This window comes from Prorops nasuta, unplaced genomic scaffold, assembly GCF_024137725.1.
Source record: "Prorops nasuta isolate Cenicafe-Biocafe unplaced genomic scaffold, Cenicafe_Pnas_1.2 PNAS00005, whole genome shotgun sequence".
Taxonomy (NCBI): Eukaryota; Metazoa; Arthropoda; class Insecta; order Hymenoptera; family Bethylidae; genus Prorops; species Prorops nasuta.
Genome location: NW_027116802.1, coordinates 704,099 through 718,087, shown reverse-complemented (window position 1 = coordinate 718,087; position 13,989 = coordinate 704,099). Strand labels below are relative to the sequence as shown.

The window sequence follows — 13,989 nt, the reverse complement described above, 5'->3', positions numbered from 1 at the left end:
TCACATGAAAATGGCTGAAGTTTGCGCATCCTTTAGCGCCTCTGGCGGGGCATATTTTAATTAATATTCACAATCCGGCAACGTTGTTCCGAACTGTCAGATTACAGGTTATTATTGTTTTGTGATAGCAATAAATGTCAGGTCAGTAATAATTATTTAAATAAATTAAAATTTTTGTAATGTTAAGAAAACGATGCTTTGTGTAAAATATTTGTTGCAGGCTGCTGGTAAATTTGTCATTATCCTTTGAAATATTTAAAAAGGAGGCACACGTAGAACAACATTGGGATCAGATATTATTGTATAATTGACATGTTAAATATCAAAGTGATCTCTCTCTCTCTCTCTCTCTCTGCGCTTAAAAAGAAGCAAACAATTCCAAGATACAATTGCCATGACTGCGGGCAAACACAAGTTATTTATTATGCCTCATATGTGTCCTCGATACAAATCTTAAAATTATGAGGTAAATGTATCAAGCAGTACAAGCTAGTTTGTATTAAGGTAAATGATTTCGCATATTATTCAATATTCTTATGATTTTAAGCAGTCTAATTATTAAATGCAGTTTTTCGATGCAGGTATGGTAAATACAATAAGTAGTGACAAACTACTGGCAGAGAAAGGACTGTTCAGAAGCTGCGAAGGAGCTGAATCTCTGATAAATAAGCTTGAGTTTGCAGAATAATTTCATCTTTAATTAATAATTACTGTGTGCATGATGGGATTTTGCAAATGGTGTAAAAAGCACACTATTGAGATTGTTGTTCAACGTTAAGCCAAAAGCTGCTTCTCATCATAGTAAGATCTTTGTCTAAATATTATGTTGTATACCACATCTTTAAATTTACAAATATTGTATTCTAGTTACACAATATTTTTGTAATGATCACCTAATTAGTTGGAAAATGACAGGATACCTACCTCAAACGTATGTTAGTAGCAGACTTGAAGGAATGCACAGAAATATTGAGTACTATACCATTAATTTCTTAAGCACATGGACATATACTCATTATTAATAATCAGACACTGTCATTAAGAATACCCTAATGCAAATTATTTAATATGAAGCAGGAAACAATTGCAGAAAGGCCAGAATAGTCAATTATAACAAAAGATTATAATCTCATCACTGATATTCTTTCTAAAAAATTAATACATAATTCTATAGTAAGTAAATTATCAAGACTTTGCACAATGGCTTTAACAACAATTTTCACTAAAAATTACATCTATTTACAGACCACCGTTAAAATGCAAAGTCGATTGCAGTCACATATATGAAGAGGCACTCTCCAGTATTTGGTGTACAACACTGTATGTTTAGTGTTGCATTGAACGTATATTTTATACGATCATTATAAATTTAAATGGTATGAAACATTTACAAAAACTTGGCAAGAGAATATCTTCCACAATTTTTTTTTAGTTACAAGCGACCATCTCTATTCCTTAAATTATTCTACATAGGTTTTATATGTGCATTCACAGGATGGTCGGTTAATTGTATATAAAGATATGGTTTGCAATTTGTCAAGAAAATTTGTCTTTGTCAGCGTTTAATTCTAATATCGTCTAATGAATTTATTCCATTGTTTAATTAAACAGAAGCACATATGTAATATATTTTTATTAACCACATAAAGTGCTAACAAAATTAATGCTTATACATCTGTATATATATATATATATATAATTAGTAACCAGTTCAATATAATTTAGCACTCTAAAATAATATTTCAATTGCTGTTGCTTTATTCGCCTCTTTCTTGCTGAGATATATAGTTCAATTTGCTTAATCCTGTTGAAAAGACAATTTTACACAGCTACAGAAATTAGTGTATTAATAAACACTTATTGTATATTTATACAGGATATGTTATTAACTACTGCCAACCCGGAAAATGTTAAAAAAATAGAGGATTTTCAGAAAAAAATTTTAATAAAAATGTTTAATGTTGTTAATATTTACAGAGTTACATAATAATTTGTTTGGGTGAAAGGTTTGTGTAAATATTTTTACAGACTTTCGCCCAAACAATTTATTGATATGTAACTTTGTAAATATTAATCATATTAAAAATTTTTATTAGAATATTGTTCTTAAAATCCTGACCTTTTTTATGATTTTCCGGGTTGGCACCAGTTAAACACATATCCTTTATAAATTAAAAAAGTGAAAATTATTACTGTTAAATTGAGTGTTTCAGAAATAATATGTTCAATCTTTGTCATTAATTTATTATTTGCACCAGCCATTGAACTTAAAAATTGAAAAATGATTTTTCTTTCATTTTTTTTATTAATATTTTTGAATGACGTTTGCCACAGATTGTTAAGGGAATCTTCGTATTGCTTTGCTTCTTTTCTGTGGTGTTGAGCGTTAATATTGTTTACATTTTCAATGACATATAAGGAAATAAGTTGTGTCAAATTGTCTGTAAACATATAATAGTATTAAAAAATATTATAATATGTATATATATATATATATTTCAATAAAATTGTTTGAATTAAAGGAACTAGTGATTTAGCACATAAATGTACATATATATTTACCTAAAAATTTAAAAATATCTGGATGTGGTCCGAACATTTCTTTGAGAGTTCTGTGGTATCTTTCGATATAGTTATTCGTTCTCTCTTTTCGATTAAAAACTGATAAGATATTAGCATCTATTTTATAAACCCAGTAATTTTCCACGTATTTTAAAAATTTTTTAAATATTCCAAATAAATTATATTTTTTTATTTGTGCAATAACAATTTGGAGTCCTTCGGCCATTAAAAAGGACGGAAGCAACGGCAAATTAAAAATGTGCCTCATTATTAGTAAAATTCGTGTTTTTTCCAAATTTTGCGATTTTGAATATTCCTTAAAAATTAAAAATTTTTTTGCTTTTTTTCTAATATTCTGCAAATTAAAAAAGCTTTAATTACACTATATGTTTAAGAAATTAATCGATAACTACTTTTATTATCAGAAATAAAATATGTAATTATAAGAGCTTCATGAGAAAATCATTGGAAAAGAATGTTATTGTTTTATAAGGGTGATAACTGGATTTTCGGGATGATTCCTATTAGAGTTTTTATTCATCTTGCGTAAGATTAAAAAAAAAATTAAAATATAGGTTTCATTCATTATATATGTGGCGATACATGTTACGAACTGCAACAATTTTCTTTTTCATTTCAACCTAGTTATAATTGAGTAACATTAATTTTTGTAAAATTAAAAGCGCTTCAAGAAACCTTGTATTTTTGGGCTTTATCTAAACACTCCATTTCTGATGAATGGAATTGACTTAATTGAAATATGTTAAAAAATTTATTTGAATGGCTTTTTAAAATTTAAATTAAATCAATTGATTTAATTAACAATGAAATTATAAGATATGAATAAACAATTATATATCAAAGGGCTCTCTCTATCGTGTCGGAGTTTAAGAAATGGTGACATTGTAAAGCAAGAGAAGGAGCTATAATCAAAATTGATAAAAATTACTTTCAGCACTTTTCATTTCTGTAACATTAGGTAATAATATATATCATTTTCGTAAAACTGCAACGCAAGATCAATAAAAAAACTGTTGTACATTTTGTAAAGAAGAGATATTTAACATTTAATTTCAATAGGAACGATTTTAACTGCATTTTTACGAAGCTTTAGCTTTTTTTAATTTAACAATATTCCATTCTTCAAAAGGTAATATTCGTTTTCTTTCGAGCAGTAATCTAAACTGCTTCGTATAACACATAAACAGTAATGAAAATAAGTTTAATTATACATACATGTATATAGTGGAAGTAGCAGCCAACAATTTGTGCAGATGGAAAATGATTTTGTAGTGCATTTTGAAGTGCCTTTTCAAAGTCTACATGAATTATATTTGGACACAAATTTATTATTTTTAATTTGATAAAAGTAAACATATTATTATATAAGTGTCCTGTTTTTTTGTTCGCCATTGTCCACAAAAACGGAATTGCCTATAATAGAAAAAATATACGAGTGAAATAATTAGAATCTACATTATATGTATCTAGTGTGATAAAAATTAAATGAGGAGCTACAAAATTGTTACCTTTCCATTGTGATTGGCCATTAATGTTATAATTTGATACAGTCCTTTTATTTTCGGTGTAGTTTCGAAAGTACCATCTACATAAATTGTTTCAATCTTTCCTATATCTTGGATGAGTTTTTTGTCAAATAAAAATACGAGAACATTTTCACCTTCCTCATATTGTAAAATTGACAATTTATGCGTTTGATTATCTATCTTAAATCGCAAAAATTTTCTAAATTCTCTGGTTTTTAGAATTTGTTCTAAGCCATGTAAATTAATATTCAAATTTGGATATTTTTGTCCCTTCCACCTTCTGATTGACCTGTCAATTTCTCTAAAAGGAGTTATCCTAGCTGCTTTAGGGTTTCTACGATGAAGGAGAAGAATGTACGCATGTGAAATTAAATATTTTAAAACGTAGATTTGAAATCGCGCCAATTAAAGATACAAACTTTAAAGCACAGTGATTATAAATTTCTCTCGTTTTAGTTGACGGCATGATTTTTGAAGAATGTGCAAATTGTTTTAATTGTTCCTTAAAATATTTTTTAATTTTTTTATTGTTATCAGGTGGATGATTGTGAGTTTTGCTGGCAATGAATTTGTCTACACATCCTATTCTTTTAACAATTTTTGCCCTACCTGAGCATGTATTTTTCAAACCACATTTAAAATATCTAATAAAAATATAATGAATATGTATAACTTATTAAACTTTTTGCAATTAATAATAATAAAAATAGTAGGATATTCGTACATATTACTTACATTATGGTAGCACCGTCCTTTTGATTATAGCATCTGACTTTATGGTAAAAATATCCGTCTGGAAACTTTACTTCACTTTCAAGTGACATTTTGTAGAATAAAATTCTATGTACACCTTTTGAATATTAGATGCAGACTGAGCTCTGTGCTTTAGGTATAGTATTAAACTTATAGTGGATGACATTGTTTACGTTTTGATTTTTCTCATGTTAACCGCTTGTGCTTATAAAAAGTGCCGCACGGTATGTTTAATGTTACCGCCAAAGCTTTTAAAGTGCCGATAAAGCTTCCTAGCGATACATTGTATGACATTTATGTAAAGATCTAATACTTAATTTTGCTAATATTTTTATTCGTTTTTGCATTGTTCAAGTTAGCATCATTTGAAATTTTACCTTTTGTAGAAAAATATGACTGATTTTACAAACTAACAACAAATATACTTGTGATTATTATACTACCATAGTTTATAACAATTTAGATTTCTTTTTAAAATAGTAGTATAAACTTTCTATATTCTTACGATAATCTTCAAAATACATTGAGGAATAGATTTGTTTTAACCGAGACAAATAATACAACAAAAGAAAAATAGAAAATAAAAGGAAAGTGACTTCTTTATACAAATTGAAATAAAATCAGTTACTTCTTTATAATCTAATGTAAAATTTATAATCCGTAAACAAGCAATGATAAATATTAATATAAATTGAAATAGGTAGTTCTTCTGATAAAGACATAAAAATTATTTGCACATCGTTTAAAATGTCTTTCAGTTTCTCCAAGTATAAACCATTTAGAAAATTAGAAATGTTAAAAATCCCGCTACTAAACTTGACAATTTCTGTAATGAATAATGAAAAGCTCTAAAAAGCCATAAAATAATTTTCCATGTACGTAATAAAATTTGTTAAGAAAAAAAAATATTGAGGCCTACGAACTAGGCTTTTCGTGTATAATTACTTACGTCCAAGCAAATTAAAAACCATTTTTAGTTTTGCTTTTATTTCTTTTTTAAATGCAGATTAAAAATCTATTATATTCTTCAAAAAAATTAAGTGATAAACAGATAGGGGTATGGAGTGAATATATTCTCACTTTAAACATTACATAGCTGCGCTTAAAATTATATATATACAACATGCTTCTACAGTTTTATATGTAAAAATTATTTTTCTGGAAAATGTAGAATTACAATCAATGAGGGGTATGCGCTGTTTCTTTTCCACGTAAAATAAGAGGATATATGCATATATATGCATAATATATACAAAATAATATTCGATTTAAAATACAGTCAAATATTTATATTCTCTTTTGGAATAAGTTCGTTGAATATTTTATGGATAATATTATTAAGTTGGAATAATAAAATGTGCCTTTTAAAAATTTTAAACATGCTATAACACTAAAAATAAACATGATTCCTTACAGTCATGCACAAATCAGTATTTCGTTGTGAGTATAAAACCGGAAAGGAAAATTATATTGATTACAAAACACCTGTATAATTATAGCAAAGTGAAAGAAGTTAAACCAAATATAGATCAGACATTCATCGCGCAACAGAAAGATTATAAAATTCATTTATTTAAACATTAATATGTAACTACTTTCAAAAAAGTAATATGAAATTAAATATTATCAGCTTAAAACATACTTTTCTCAGTATACAATTTACGTAAATACACAGAAGTATAATTGTGCATTTAAAAATATTACTAATAATGAGGTATTTTAACTAATACATAATCTTCTGATCTCTTTAGTATAAAAAAGACGAATAAAGCAACAGCAATTGAAATATTATTTTAGAGTGCTAAATTATACTGAACTGGTTACTAATTATATATATATATATACAGATGTATAAGCATTAATTTTGTTAGCACTTTATGTGGTTAATAAAAATATATTACATATGTGCTTCTGTTTAATTAAACAATGGAATAAATTCATTAGACGATATTAGAATTAAACGCTGACAAAGACAAATTTTCTTGACAAATTGCAAACCATATCTTTATATACAATTAACCGACCATCCTGTGAATGCACATATAAAACCTATGTAGAATAATTTAAGGAATAGAGATGGTCACTTGTAACTAAAAAAAAATTGTGGAAGATATTCTCTTACCAAGTTTTTGTAAATGTTTCATACCATTTAAATTTATAATGATCGTATAAAATATACGTTCAATGCAACACTAAACATACAGTGTTGTACACCAAATACTGGAGAGTGCCTCTTCATATATGTGACTGCAGTCGACTTTGCATTTTAACGGTGGTCTGTAAATAGATGTAATTTTTAGTGAAAATTGTTGTTAAAGCCATTGTGCAAAGTCTTGATAATTTACTTACTATAGAATTATGTATTAATTTTTTAGAAAGAATATCAGTGATGAGATTATAATCTTTTGTTATAATTGACTATTCTGGCCTTTCTGCAATTGTTTCCTGCTTCATATTAAATAATTTGCATTAGGGTATTCTTAATGACAGTGTCTGATTATTAATAATGAGTATATGTCCATGTGCTTAAGAAATTAATGGTATAGTACTCAATATTTCTGTGCATTCCTTCAAGTCTGCTACTAACATACGTTTGAGGTAGGTATCCTGTCATTTTCCAACTAATTAGGTGATCATTACAAAAATATTGTGTAACTAGAATACAATATTTGTAAATTTAAAGATGTGGTATACAACATAATATTTAGACAAAGATCTTACTATGATGAGAAGCAGCTTTTGGCTTAACGTTGAACAACAATCTCAATAGTGTGCTTTTTACACCATTTGCAAAATCCCATCATGCACACAGTAATTATTAATTAAAGATGAAATTATTCTGCAAACTCAAGCTTATTTATCAGAGATTCAGCTCCTTCGCAGCTTCTGAACAGTCCTTTCTCTGCCAGTAGTTTGTCACTACTTATTGTATTTACCATACCTGCATCGAAAAACTGCATTTAATAATTAGACTGCTTAAAATCATAAGAATATTGAATAATATGCGAAATCATTTACCTTAATACAAACTAGCTTGTACTGCTTGATACATTTACCTCATAATTTTAAGATTTGTATCGAGGACACATATGAGGCATAATAAATAACTTGTGTTTGCCCGCAGTCATGGCAATTGTATCTTGGAATTGTTTGCTTCTTTTTAAGCGCAGAGAGAGAGAGAGAGAGAGAGAGAGATCACTTTGATATTTAACATGTCAATTATACAATAATATCTGATCCCAATGTTGTTCTACGTGTGCCTCCTTTTTAAATATTTCAAAGGATAATGACAAATTTACCAGCAGCCTGCAACAAATATTTTACACAAAGCATCGTTTTCTTAACATTACAAAAATTTTAATTTATTTAAATAATTATTACTGACCTGACATTTATTGCTATCACAAAACAATAATAACCTGTAATCTGACAGTTCGGAACAACGTTGCCGGATTGTGAATATTAATTAAAATATGCCCCGCCAGAGGCGCTAAAGGATGCGCAAACTTCAGCCATTTTCATGTGATTGTGTAGAGGAGGGTACGCCTGACCAAAAAATTTTTAGGCCAAATGTCCGGTTACCTTAAAATACCATTAGAGCGAAAGAAGATTAAGGAAGGCAGTCACCTAGCGGTGACAACTGGAACTAGCAATTAACTTAACCTAGTTTATCTGTGTAGCAGAGTCGGAAATAGTTAGGCTACGTAAGGTAACTAACCATCGACTTCGAAGGTTGAAAAAACCTTCCCTCAACTAGGGCCCCGTAGGATAACTAACCAACGGTATCATAGGGTGAAAAATACCCCCTCCCTAACCAAACTTGGTCCCACTATAAGACCTTCCAACTGTGACATTGGGTGAAAAATACCCCCTACCTAACCAAACTCGGTCCCACTATAAGACCTTCCAACTGTGACATAGGGTGAAAAATACCCCCACCCTCCCTAACCAAACGCGATCCCACTATAAGACCCTTTCCTTCCTCATCCCCACCACTACCATACTAAGAGAGTCTTATCCCCACCCATCCCCCTTCCACACCACAAAACAGCTTCCCCCACTCCCTGTCATCGGAACCGCATTGCTTCTCTACTCGTTATCATTTGAGTCTTTCGACTCCATTCTCTATGCATCTTATACAGACCTGCGGCCATGCATTTGGACGGCAGCGGTAGCCAGGGTAGCTCAGTATGCTAAGTCTTGGAGAGAGGGAAGTGTCCTTGCGGAAGTCCGAGCCTTGCAGACCTATCTGCTGAGGGGCATATATCTATCCCTCACCACCCACGCTCAGGTGGTGGTGAGGAGTGCGGGAACATGCGTTATCATTGCCAAGCATAGAGTTTGCCAGGAGCGATCCACCAAGGAGGTAATGTTCGCGGCCCGTCCAGTCATAGTGCAAGCTTATGGGATTCGGAGGGCACCGGGACACATTCCAACGGGCTAACTACGCCCCTGCAAAACCCACTATTCATTGGCCGGTATACAGTCATGACGTACGTGCAGGCTGGCCTATAGCACACGCCTCACGTACGCGAACGGACCCATGGCTGACTGTGTGCCGTGTCTCGCGCTCACCAGCACGCATGGACACATCAGCACAGTCCCATGGTCGCGTTCCGACTGCCTGCTATGGCAGTCTGCGCACGACATTCGCGCAGCCTGCTTGACGCGCGTAACCAGCGTTCAAGCCAGACTCGATGTTCTATTTCCCCTCCTCGTGGGGACTTATAGACACTGTCATTGTTTGAGGACTCCCCGAGGCCGCTTCTCCTTATCTCAGGTTGCCTGGGTTGTTTTGGCATGGCCCTGCCTTACTTCTCAGGACAACCTGGACATCGTTTACTGGAGCGCCGGTCTTTTCATCCGGGCCTCTGCCTGTCAACGGGGTCTATCCTTGACGTTAGCTATAATCCACTCGTGAGCCTATCTCACGAGTCGGTAACGTAGGGATTAATAATATCCACTGTTCGGTAGCTTTTATGTTCTTTATTCGGTATCTCGTATACGTAACGGGGAACTTCGTTACAACATTGATTATTTTATTAAAAAGAAATGGTTTACCATAAATGAAATAAACACTCTAATAGACAAATTTCATTACTCAAGTGAAGATCGGAAGGATAAGCCTTGTATATTATCAACTACAAATAAACAAATCATTGGTGGAGCTTGTCAGATATGGACATTTTTATGAATTTTTCCTCTCTTAATTTATAGGAAAATAAAAGATATTTGTGATGAAGTATGGGTTTGTCTACTTTTGCTAACAGAAATTGTTGAAATCAGTTGTTCACCAACAATTCATAAATCGTGTTTACCATATCTTAATAGAATAATCTTTGAATACCTCTCTCTATGAGGCAGCAGCTATTTCCTTATGTTCAGCTACGACCAAAACACCACTATCTTTCGCATTATTGTAAATTGATTTTGGAATTAGGTCCTTTAATAGAAGTATGGACGTTGAGGTTTCAGAGTAAACATCGATTTTTTAAGACGACCATTCGAAATCTTCATAACTTTATAAACGTTGTAAAATGTTTAAGTGAAAAACACGAACTTTTTCAAAGTTTGATAAGATTGGGAACTGATATTAGACAAGAATTAAATGTATATGAAGTTAGTGATTTTAATATTAATTTATATCACGATGATATTAAAATAGCTATAAGAAAAATCAAATTACCTGGTGAAATAGAGCAGTGCAACCGAGTTAATTTAAAAGGTACAAACTATATTAAAGGACAAGCTATAATAATAAGCCAAGATGGTTACGAACATAACGTTACTATAGGTAGGATTTGTTTGTTTCTAATATTCGAAAAGAATGTCTATACAGTATGTGAAGTCATAGAAAGTTTGTTTGTACCATCCCTTCGAGTTTATGAGCTCAGACAAAAAATTAGTTACCAATGTTTGTCTTTATCTCAGATGATTGATTTTAAACCAATGCACGTGTATACTGTAGGAAATATTTTATGTGTTAAACCATGTTATGGATATGTATCATACCACGTCTAACTGTAATATCCAATCGTTACGAAATATGAAAAAACCTTAATGTGTAAAGTACATACTCAAAGCTATACCTTCGTTTTCGTATGAAAATAATTTGTATATTTGCAATACAATAGAGTAATTTTTTCAGGTCAACTTAGCGATATGCCTTTATTTAAAATTGAATTCCTTGGTTCCAAAAGAATATTAGTAAATGCTGAAAGCATTTTACACATAATTGCAATTGCAATTAAAAAATTTAATCTTCCTACTGATGGTTCTTATAAGGTAAATATTTTATTTATAATACGAAATTTCTTATCTAGTATTTATAGCATTTATCAAACTTAATGTACACATGTGTTTTTCCTAACAGGTAGTATTACAAGAAGATGGAACAGAAATTGAAGAAGATGAAATTTTGAATCAATTATCAGGTTTAAGCACTACTCCAATTATATTATCTATTTGAAATGAAAATAAAAATGCCAATTGTTTTCTTGTTGAAAAAGAAAATAATCAAAATCAAATAAATATAAACAATTCATTTGGTAATTTACATATAATTTTAATAATCTTTTGAATCGAATTTGTAAATATTTATTTCTACTCATATATTCATCTAAAACTGCCATTTAAAGCTCATTTTTATGGTCTTCTTGAACTTAATATATTTCTATATTAATTGCAGCATCCTCTAGTGCTTCCATAAAATTAAATGCTAATTCCAAAAAACAATGTTTTAAACTTAAATGAAGGTGTGTGGAATAAAGTACCCGAAGCGATAGTCAATATATGCCAACAAGGAGAGAAATTGTTGCCAGCGCAAAGACAAACAATAAACCGTATAATTGCAGATTATATGTTAAATGTGCTTCAAAAGACATCAAGAGGAATCGTCGAAGAAATTGCAGCAGACATTTGTAAAATGTACCCAAACACATTTGTTAACACTATCGATAATCAACAGTGGGGCAGTGGCATTGAATCGTTAAGAATGCAGATATATAACTGTGTCCAATATATGAAGCATTCAAAAAGCCATAATAAAAGATCTTGGAGCCCTGATAGTGATGATGCTGATGAAATTGAGAAAAGAACCGAATCTGCCAATTCTCGACGTCAGGATGAATATGGTTGTGTAGAATTCGCACCTAGATTACCTCTTACGGAAAATTCCAAGTCTCAAGAGACAAAACGTCTCCGATTAATAGAACTATTTGAATCTTTAGAAAAAAATGCAAATGAAATAAGTAACTTAAAGGAAGAAACATATCCAACCGTCAGAGGCATCATTAATGAGAAATCCAGATATATAGTAAAAATTACAGTTATGTGGCCTTTTCTTAAAGAGCCAAAATTCTTAATTCAACATAGTTCACTTTTATTAGGAAAGAATATTCAGAAAATATGGTTAGATTCGCTCAACAAAAAAGTTAAGCCTATTCGACAACATATTAAGCTTTCTAAAAAAATATCTAATAGTATAAAAACTGGCATTATAAACGATTATAAAAATGCTTCACAAGTATCAAAAGAACATATGCCAAAAATTTTAGCTGTTTTTCCATTGCTAATTCAATATTTTAAAGAGAAAACTCACTTCTTATTTAAAATAATTAGTGTAGGTTAATTTTCGTATTATATACTTTACTTATAATGTTAGTTCAAATGGAAATTAAAAATACTTTTAATTATAGATCGATAAAACAGATGCTGACGTGTTGACTGTTCCAGACTCCGATTATCCTGTTTTAATTATCAGAGGTAAGAACATACTTTTTTAAGATTTTATTAAAAATATATTCAATTATGTTATATGTTTTCGTTTTTCAATTACACAGGTAACTCTTTCTACGATTCAAATAGTACTTGCACTGTTGTCCTAGAAAGAAAAATTATGATCTTTTGCGATGATGTTTCTCAAGGAATTTTAATCACGTTTTTAATATATTATATATTTGGAATTTGCTATCCGAAAGAAATAGAAAGGACTTTAGAATTTATCCAAAGGTAATTAAAATTAATTTAATATCTTTTGTTAATATATAGAAACTATAAAGTAAACATATTTTTCATGGTATTTCTGCATATTAATCCATTGACTTGTGAAAAAAACAAATAAAAAGTAAGCGCAGGGGTAAATCGTTTGATACCGAATTATTCAATCTTGCGAAAGCTGCATTATCCATAATTCCGGAAATAGACTTGGTTAATTCAGACGAGTAACAGAAAATGTGTATATCTGCTTTAATTTAGCTTTAATGTTATTCAGTTTTATATTATAAAGATATATGTAATTGCTGTATACAAATAAACACAAATAATTATATTAAATAATTAATATTATTATGTGTAATTATTTCCTCTTTTTCGTGTGTGTGTACGCGCGCACGTGTGTGTAGGGGCCTAAAATTTATTAAAAGTAATTAACGCGTAAATTAAATAAAAAGCTTATACATTTATTAAAATCAATGAACATGTACATTAAAATTAATATAATTATATGGATTGAAAGTATTAATTTGGTTAATGAAATTGAAGCCATTGGTAAATGAAAAGTTATATTAAACGTACACTACTTTTCATTGACGGGCCTGACCATTGCTTCCTTTACATGTTAATGAAAAGTCATTAAAAAATTTCTAACAGTGCAGATGAAGCTCGTAGTTTCACCATTATGTGCCTCCACGCCAGGATTGGGTTGATGATTCGAACAAGTTCATGATCCGTAATTCCTTTGAATGTTTTTTTTTTTCAATTAATTCACTATATTCCTAAAATATTAATGAGAAAGTAAATTATATATTTTTACCTATAATTTACGCTTATTATTAAAATTCGTTAGACGAAGCCGTGTCAAAATTAAAGGTCCAGATACCTATTAAAATATATATTTCAAGTTGTAATTATTAATACATAACATTCAAATAGTAATTTACATGAATTTTTACCCTCTGGTGTAAGTGATCTTTTTTTGGTGTGTGATCTTGTTTCATCCAACTTCAATTTTTTCCGTTGTTCCTGGACGGCTCTGTCGTACTAAATCAACAATGTTCTTCATTATGAAATATTTTTTTGCGTAAAAAAAATATATCTTACCCGTATGTTTCTCCAGGGACTCCAGGGA

General features: G+C 30.3%; 2 long non-coding RNA genes across 2 annotated transcripts; one reads left to right on the top strand and one right to left on the bottom strand.

Annotated features, from left to right (window-relative positions):
• Positions 1-259: 259 nt before the first annotated feature.
• Positions 260-1,009, top strand: LOC136773656 (uncharacterized). The gene is made up of 3 exons (XR_010822664.1): positions 260-504; positions 582-801; positions 868-1,009. It is a non-coding gene; the product is annotated as an uncharacterized lncRNA (long non-coding RNA).
• A 5,991-nt stretch (positions 1,010-7,000) lies between these two features.
• Positions 7,001-8,006, bottom strand: LOC136773631 (uncharacterized). The gene is made up of 4 exons (XR_010822657.1): positions 7,881-8,006; positions 7,584-7,803; positions 7,212-7,517; positions 7,001-7,139 (listed from the first exon to the last, which is right to left on the bottom strand). It is a non-coding gene; the product is annotated as an uncharacterized lncRNA (long non-coding RNA).
• Positions 8,007-13,989: the final 5,983 nt, after the last annotated feature.